Source organism: Cebus imitator, unplaced genomic scaffold, assembly GCF_001604975.1.
Source record: "Cebus imitator isolate Cc_AM_T3 unplaced genomic scaffold, Cebus_imitator-1.0 Scaffold6, whole genome shotgun sequence".
Classification (NCBI taxonomy): Eukaryota; Metazoa; Chordata; class Mammalia; order Primates; family Cebidae; genus Cebus; species Cebus imitator.
Window position 1 is genome coordinate 6,582,825 of NW_016107321.1, and position 9,475 is coordinate 6,592,299.

A 9,475-nucleotide genomic window follows, 5' to 3' on the forward strand; every position below is an offset into this window, starting at 1 on the left:
ATCGTCCCACCTCAGGCCTCCTGAGTAGCTGGGACCACAGACGAGCCACCACGCCCAGCTAATTTTTAAATTATTTGTAAAGAGCAGGCCTGGCTATGTTGTCCAGGCTGGTCTCCAACTCCTGGATTCAAATGATTTTCCCGCCTCAGCCTCCCAAAATGCTGGGATTACAGGCATAAACTACCACGCCCAGCCAGGCATCACATTTTAAAGGGATTCTCTAACCTGACTGTTAACATAAAGGTAAATTCTCTGATTATTTAACAACTCTAAACAGTAACTCTGCCTAAAATGTCAGCTTCGGCTGACAGGTTTTGTGGGCACAGCATAAGCCTAACTTCTTATGATGTAGGTTTTGATATTCTAACGATTAGAGCTGAATTTGTACATCTGGTTTTGTGGCTAAGAGGGTCATCTGAAGCTTAAGAAACTGATTACATGTAAAGATAATCCTGTACATTTTCTCAGCATATGGTAACATCACTGCTGATCAATTTTTTTATGAATATTAAAACTGTCCCAGCACTAACAGCTCAATTTGTTGTCTGAGGATCTCTGACACTACCATTTCCCCATGGTGGTAAATACACTTTTAATAGCCAAGACAGTGGAAAGGCACAGTTTCAGAGGAGAATAATACGGTACTGTAAGAGTTTGCTACACAAAACTCTTGATTTCCATAACTGGGATTGAAAATTATTCACACACACACAAATCAGAGGTATAACTGTCTCAAGAAGTTTAAACTAATCTTCCCTTTGTCCTTGACAAGAAACTAATAAAAGAAACATCCAGGAGGATGAAAAATTTCTGAACCCAGTGACAACACTCCATAACATCTACGTAGAATTCAAAATCGCTGAGCAACAGTTTTGGAAAGCAGACACAAATGAGTCTTTAGAATGTAGTGTTCCAACTAGTAACTAGCTCATCAATAGCTGAAACATACAAATAAAAGCTTTAAGACTTCATAGCTTTCTTTCATAAAAATTTTTTAAAAGCTTTCATAAAAATCATAAAAATATTTCATAAACCATAATTCACTTAAAGGATCAAATTCTTAGACTTAACCAGACATTAACAGATATCTCACACTCCAAGCATTTTATCCCAGGGGCTCTAACATGCCCACTACAAACTGGGATACATGCTAAAACTACAAAAGGAAGGAACAGTAGAAATAATGGTAACAACATAATACCCCATGTAATGTGTTTCCAAATCCTTTCCCATCCATTACAGTCTAAATAAAGTCTTTAATTTTAAAAAAATGAGAAATCAGTATCTTACATTACAGTACCTTTGCAAAGCTCTCTCAAATCTATTTTGACTCTAATTGTGTTTCTGAATAAAAATAACAGAAAGATGTTCAAATAAATCTGTATCCTCTGCACAGCACCTCTGCACACCTACAGAATAATTTCCTACACTCTATAACTTACCACACCATTATTGTTGGAGCTTTCCATAAACAATACATTTCAATTCTATTCTTAAAATACTATTTCTCTCATGGGTGAGTATCCTTGATACCGCAAAAGTATAGAGACTGGTACTTCTACTTACATCAGAAAAAAATCTGATTATAAATTAGATTATAAATTATTTATTTTAAATCCATGAATTCAAAATTTTATTTTTCACCAATTATTTTCTGTGAAAGCAAGAAAGCAAGTAGAGCTGACCCACCAGTATAGATCCTAACATGGTAAAGAGATGGTTAAAGGGAAAAGAAAGCACGCGTTTATCAGAGTTTGCAGTCATTTTATGAAGATGTGGTGATTAATGTTTCTGAGCAAAGCATGCATTTAATTTTAACTAAATAGGTAGTGAGCATCTAGATCCTTGTCTTCCTAAAATGTCTTCCCCTTTCTTTAGTTAAAATAACCTCACCTCTTCTTGTGACTCCATCCCCATTCTATACGGTCTTTATGGAAACGTCAATTGACGCAATCCTACACACACACACACACACACACACACACACACACACACACACACACAGTGTAGGCAAATTACTCAATCATATGCTCAGTCCAGGAAATTTAGATCTTATGACAGGAGAATTAAACCAGTTGGTGCAGTCTTTGAAACCATGGTGAACCAAACAAATATCTATTAGATGGTTTCTGAAGCTTAGATCCTCTGAGCTCAGCCTTCAAAGCCTAGTTGTTCAGCATCTTCTGTGCCTATACTATTTCTAAGTACTATGCCTATGGTTATGTAACCTATCTTTTTCACTCAATAATATATCATGGGTATCTTTCCAGACTGGTTAGTATAAATGAATGTCATCACTTTCAATGGCTGCATGCGAGGAAGGTGATATAATTCTTTAAATCAATTCCTTATCTAAGGTTATTTCCTATTCTTTACTATGCACATATATCTGTTCTAACATTTCCTACTATTTCTTCAGGATAAATTCCTACTTAATGTGGACTTTCTGGATAGAAGGTTATACACATTTTGCATTGTGATACCTAATAGCAGCTATCTGGAATGAGTGCATCAATGTCTACTTAGACTATCCGAGAGTCTATATACACCTCCCTTCGTCTGCACCAGCACCGAGAATTGCCATCATCCTTATTATTCCCATTCCACACTGGAAGATGCCCAAACATTAAGATTACCAAGAAAAGGAACAGCAGAAGTCATCATCACACCATACTTTATATTAAACTTTACCAAATCATTTCAAATCCATAAAGATCTAAATTGTGTCTAGGCTGGCTACGATGGCTCACACTTGTAACCCTAACACTTCGGGAGGCCAAGTCAGGAGAATCCCTTGAGCCCAGGAGTTCAAGACCAGCCTGGGCAACATAGTGAGACCTCATCTTTACAAAAAGTTTTAGTTGACCAGGTGTGGTGATATGTGCCTGTAGTCTCAGCTACTCAGGAGGTTACGGGAGGAGGACTGCTTGAACCTAGGAGGTCAAGGCTGCAGTAACCATAATTGCAGCACTGCACTCCAGCCTGGATGACAAAGTGAGACCCAGTCTCCAAAACAATTTAAAAATTGTGCCTAAATTATATTGCCAACATAATCATTGAAAAATGCTGTCGGGCTGGGCATGGTGGCTCACAACTGTAATCCCAGAACTTTGGGAGGCTCAGGCGGGAGGATCACGAGGTCAGTAGTTCGAGACCAGCCTGACCAACATGGTGAACCCCCGCCTCTACTAAAAATACAAAAATTGGCTGGGCGTGGTGGTGTACGCCTGTAGTCCTAGGTACTCAGGAGGCTGAGGCAGAAGAATTGCTCAAACCTGGGAGGCAGAGGTTGCAGTGAGCCAAGATAGCACCATTGCAGTCCAGCCTGGGTGACAGAGAAAGACTCTGTCCCAAAAAAAAAAAAAAGAAAAGAAAAATGCTATCTTAGTCTGCTCAGACTGCCATAAAACCATAGACTGAGTAGCTTAAAAAACAGAAATTTATTTTATATTTATGTTTTTAGTGTTTTTTTAATTTAAATAAAAAATAAATAGAGACAAGGTCTCGCTATGTTGCCCAGGCTGGTCTCGAACTCCTGGGCTCAGGTGATCCTCTCACTTCAGCCTCTCAAAGTGCTAGGAAAGAGGAGACGAAAACAAACCTTTCAGCAAATGTTGCAGCTGAAAGCAACTGGGAAAAAGTGGCTCCAGAGAACTCGGGCCTTCAAGAAGGCACACATAAGCTGTGCTACAACACTGCATGTGCACTGATAGGCCAAGGCCAGCTGAACCAGGCCATAAAAATTCTGCAAAAAGCTGAAGACCTTTGCTGCACTGGTCATTATCAGAAGACGCTGAGGGGACTGAGGAAGACCCACAGGCAGAACTGGCCATCATTTATGGTCAGATGACTTATATTCTGCAGCTTCAGGGTCGAACAGAAGAGGCCTTGCAACTTCATAATCAAATAATAAAACTAAAACCAACAGATGTGGGATTACTAGCTGTAGTTGCAAACAACATCATTACCATTAACAAGAATTAAAATGTCTTTAACTCCAAGAAAAAAATGAAATTAACCAATGTGGAAGGAGTAGAGTTTAAGCTTTCCAAGAAACAGCTACATGCTATAGAATTTAACAAAGCTTTACTTGCTATGAACACAAACCAGACAGAACAATGCTGCAAAATATCTGCCAGTTTACAGTCCCAAAGTCTGGAGCATCTCTTACCTGTGTTAATTCAAGCTGCCCAGTATTATGGTGAAAAGCAGCACACAAAAGCAATAGAGCTGCTCCAGGAATTTTCAGATCAACGTCCAGAAAATGCAGCTGAAATTAAGCTGACCATGGCACAGCTGAAAATTTCTCAAGGTAGTATTTCTAAAGCATGTCTAATATTGAGAAGCACAGAGGAGTTAAAGCATGAGCCAGGCATCGTTGTCTGTACTAGTGACCATGTATAGCATGAAGAAGATATTGATAGTGCCACTGAGGTCTTCTCATAAGCTATCCAGTGGTATCAAAACCATCAGCCCAAATCTCCCGCTCATTTGTCCTTGATAAGAGAAGCTGCAAACTTCAAACTCAAATATGGGTGGAAGAGGGAGGCAATTAGTGACCTAGAACAGCTACGGAAACAAAATCCAAAAGATATTCACACCTTGGCACAGCTTATTTCTGCTTACTCACTTGTAGATCCAGAGAAAGCCAAAGCTCCTAGTAAACACTCGCCATTGTCAGACAGTACGTCTCTAAAAGCAGATGCTGAAGCTCTTGAAAATTCTCCTGGTGCTACGTACATTCTGAAGAAGGGTGGAAAAGTTACTGGAGATAGACAACCAAAGGAACAAGAACCGGGAGATCTGAAAAAGAATGGAAAACTGCCTAAGAATTATGACCCAGAAGTTACCCCAGATCCAGAAAGATGATTGCCAACATGAGAACGTTCTTTCTACTGGGAAAGAAAGAAGGGTAAAAGGAAGGATCCGATTGGAAAAGGGACCCAGGGAGTAACTGCAGGAGCTTCATCTGAACTGGATGCCAGTAAAACTGTGAGCAGCCCACTCATCGCCCCCAAGACCTGGCAGCGCAGCCACAGTATCTGCCTCTATGAGTAACATCATACCCCAAGACACCAGAAACCTGCAGGGGCTCCAGCAACAAAAAAGAAACAGCAATAAAAAAAGAAGAAAGGTGGAAAAGATAGCTGGTGATGAGAATATTTTTGTTGCAGGCTGTTTTTAAACTAGTCTCAGTGACACTAGGAACATAATAAAGGTAACACAGCAAGTAGCACAGAACTGCTCCCTCTTCATCTCCATATTTTCATAAATAATTTCTTGTGTTTCAAATAGGGAAACATCTTTCTCAAAGTCTGCCTAGTGAAATATGGCCTACTGGTTGACTCACAGCTTTGTACAGATTATGGGAACTGAAAATAATTGGGCATTTACCCATCTTGGTATCTGTTGTATCCTCTATCTGCATGTGCTGATTTGACCTTTTTTCAGTTTCACAAACCTTATCTAAGGGTTCCCAGGATTTAAACAGAAACTACTTTTACTATTTCAGCTGGAGTCTGACAATACTTGTTTCTGTTTAAGTCCCACTTCAAATTGTGTCTTAGGAGAACTTAGGAGACTGAAAGTACATTCTTCTGAGCATTCCAAAATGTCTGCTTAGAAATAACATGAGATAAAGAGGGACATTCTTTATATATATATATATATTATATATATATATAATATATATATATAATATATATATATATATTATTGCGTTTTGGGGTACATGTAAAGAACATGCAAGATTGTTGCATAGGTACACACATGGCAATGTGGTTTGCTGCCTTCCTCCCCATCACCTATATCTGGCCTTTCTCCCCATGTTATCCCTCCCCAACTACCCACCCCCTGCTGTCCCTCCCCTAGTTCCCCAGTGTGTGATGCTCCAAGAGGGACATCACAGACCCCAGTGTGTGATGCTCCAAGAGGGACATTCGTAATACACTGATGTTCTTCACTTAAATGAATGACCACAAGAAAAAATTTCCATGATAAACAGTTGAAATGTAAAGAAAAAAAGATCTGTTCATGTCCTTAGCCCATTTTCCTAATGAACTGTTCATCTTTTTCTTATTGATTTTTACAGCTCTATGTAAATTGAGATGCTTAATATATGCTGCACATATTTTTCCAGTTTGTCATTTGTCTTTTTGCTCACACCATTCTTTACTATACAGACAATGAAAATAATGTATGCTGTAAAACCTGTTGTCAAATCTTTTACTTTATAGGTTTTCATTTGATGTTAAGCTTAGAAAGATTTTTCCCACACCAGAATTCTATGCACATTTATCTACATTTCCCTTTAAGAGGTATTGAATTTTAAAGGAGCCCTATATATGAATATACCTTTCCATTCAGCAAAATATACCACCACTATAACATTGCTGGGAAATAAAAACATCATCTGCTTCAGCTGCAATTTCAGAAAGATGTTCTATAATGTCATTATCCATATGGAAGGGAAGTGATGGGACCCAACAAGGACTTAACACACTTATTGGTTTTATCCCCCATGCGTCCTGTATTTTAAAGAGTTTCTATGCATTAAATAATAACTAATTTGTTTTCCTGTTTTAATAAAACAAATGTTCTATAACTTCTAGTCAGAGTTTATGATCAATGCCTTTTTGCTAAAATCAAGTACAAGGCTCCTGATCATCATGAAGTACCACAGTTATAAACATTTAGTATACAAAAATCTAGAATGTTTGGCTGGGCATGGTGGGTCACGCCTGTAATCCCAGCACTTTGTGAGGCCAAGGCGGGTGGACCACAACGTCAGGAGTTCGAGACTACCCTGGCCGAGATGGTGAAACCCCGTCTCTACAAACAATTTTTTAAAAAATTAGCCGAGTGTGGTTGTACACGCCTGTAATCCCAGCTACTCAGGAGGCTGAGGGAGAAGAATTGCCTGAACCCAGGAGGTGGAGGCTGCAGTGAGCCAAGATCGTGCCACTGCACTCCAGCCTGGGCGACAGAGACTCCATCTCAAAAAGGAAAAAAAAAATCTAGAACGTTTATCAACAAAATGTAGTACATACATACAATGGAATATTATTCAGTTTTTAAAAGGATGGGAATTCATCTGGGTGTGGTAACTTATGCCTGTAAACTGAGCACTTTGGGAGGCCTAGGTGGGAGGACTCCTTGAACCCAAGAGTTCGAGACCAGCCTAGGCAACATAGTGAGACCTCGTCTCTATAAAACAACAAAAAGATGCAAATTCTAACACTTGGTCTAACATGGATGAACCTTAAGGACATCATGATAAGTGAAATAAATAAGCCAGTCATGAAAGGGCAAATACTGTGTGATTCCACTTATATGAGGTACCTAGAGTAATCAAATTCATAGAGATAGAAAATGGAGGGGTTGGTTCCAGGAGCTTCAGGGAGGGGAAAACAAGTTGGGGTTTAACGAGTCTGGAGTCTCAGTTTGGGAAACTGAACAAAGTTCTGGAGAGTGGTGATGGCTGCATGACAACGTGAATGTACTTAATGCCACTGAACCATACACTTATAATTTAAGTTAGTTTTTTTTCTTTGAGACAGCATCTCACTGTGTCACCCACGGTGGAGTGCAGTAGTGCAACCTCTGTTCACTGCAGCTTTATGGCAACCTCAGCGTCCCGGGTTCAAGCAATTCTTTCGCCTCTGCCTCCCGGGTAGCCAGGATTACAGATGTGTGCCACCATGACTGGTTAATTTTTGTATTAATAGAGACAGGGTTTCACCACCATGTTGGCCAGGCTGGTCTTGAACTCCTGGCCTAAAGGAATCCATCTGCCTCAGCCTCCCAAAGTGCTGGGATTATAGGCATGAACCACCACACCCTGTCAGGCTAGTAAATTTTATGTTATATATATTTTACCACAAAAAAATTAGTATGTTTAGTATGTTATAATAACTAACTTAACATTATCTCAGCCAAATTAAGAGAAATTTGACATTTTAATTACATATTCCATGCAGTCTCACTAAAGACAAATGTACAATTTCTGTATGGCTTTTGGTAATACTGAAATGCTTCACAGAATCCTAAACGGAAACCCCTGCAGTAACTGAATCACAGCATTTCATAAGAGGCTTTACTCAATTTTTAAAAGCATTTTACAAATCACATGCACGATTGAGCCACTCTCTATCCTCACTCTCTCTATCCAGGAGGGAGATTGTTAACTGATGTTGTAAATAAGTGAAACAGTTGAAGTAACATTCCCACCTAACTTAGCCATGCACATGGCAGCCACTTCACAAACCTTCCTCAGTTCAGATCCTGGAATCTATAGCAAAATGAAAAAGAAAGCCTGGGCTATGAACTATCCAGTGAGAGGGCTGAAATTTAGCCTGAAGGAAGGCTGCTGTCTCTTGACCCTTATTTCATTACTCGAGATGTCAGCATCAATGTTGGACGATTCCATTTAAAGCAGGCTTCATGTCCCACACATTGCACCAAGCTACCATTCTTGGAGCTACATATGCAAGGCTAAAAGGTAAATATGATATATAAACAAAAACTTTCTAAATGAAGAGGACCAGGACATTTTAAAACACACAATAGTAAATGCATAAGGTTATTTCTCAACCACCAGAACTAATCATGACTTTCTAATCATCTCCCATGTATGAAAGCTCCATTGTGTTGAAAACATTTTTCCCCATATTCCTCCAATTCAGTACTACAGACTTTAACTCTGGAAGTCAACACCTCCCCACATCATGTAAAAAACAAAACCAAAAATTAAATAAATAAATAAACCTGCTACTTCTACAGCCCTAATACAGAGCTCTTAAAATTCTTAAAGGAAATTCACAGCTTCTAACAACTTTCATACAAATTAAGTACTATTCTTTAAACTGAGGAACTAAACATGAGATTTTCTATTCACAATTTATTCATATAATCACTTCCATGCCAGTTACCTATCAAGGACTTAACTACAAGACAGGACACTTATGACTCTTCCATTCAGAACGTGACTGTCACTGTACAACGTGAGATGAGTGTCCCCATGGCCTCTCTGGATTGCAGTGTGGCTATGTGCAAGGTGCCCTGTCACTTCTCATCCATCACAACCTCACACCCCAGCAATCTGGCGCTGCGGAGCCTGGGGAGAACTTTCCAGGACCACCGTACCATTCCCAGCGGGTTTGTATGCACGAACGTCAACTGAGAAATGGAGACCCCAGACAGGGAGGAAGAGGCACAAAGGAAGGAAGGAACCCACACCTACCCCTACAACGGGCTTTAACGTTCTTCAAAACCTTAGCAATAACTTCCTCTGTGCTTTTTTTATAAACCTGCCTATTATCATGACTTAATGGATATCCTTAAGGTGCTGAATTACTGTAAAACAAAAGGGAGGCAGTGGAGACCTCAAACAGGGAGAGAGCCAGGAGACAGTTCCCTGGCGAGGGGTGTTGATTATTCCCAACGGGAAAGTCTTGAGACTTTCTGATGACAACGG

The 9,475-nt window shown here is 39.6% G+C and overlaps 1 pseudogene; it reads left to right on the forward strand.

Moving 5' to 3' along the window:
* Positions 1-5,645, forward strand: part of LOC108310641 — a 57,490-nt pseudogene extending 51,845 nt beyond the window's left edge.
* Positions 5,646-9,475: the final 3,830 nt, after the last annotated feature.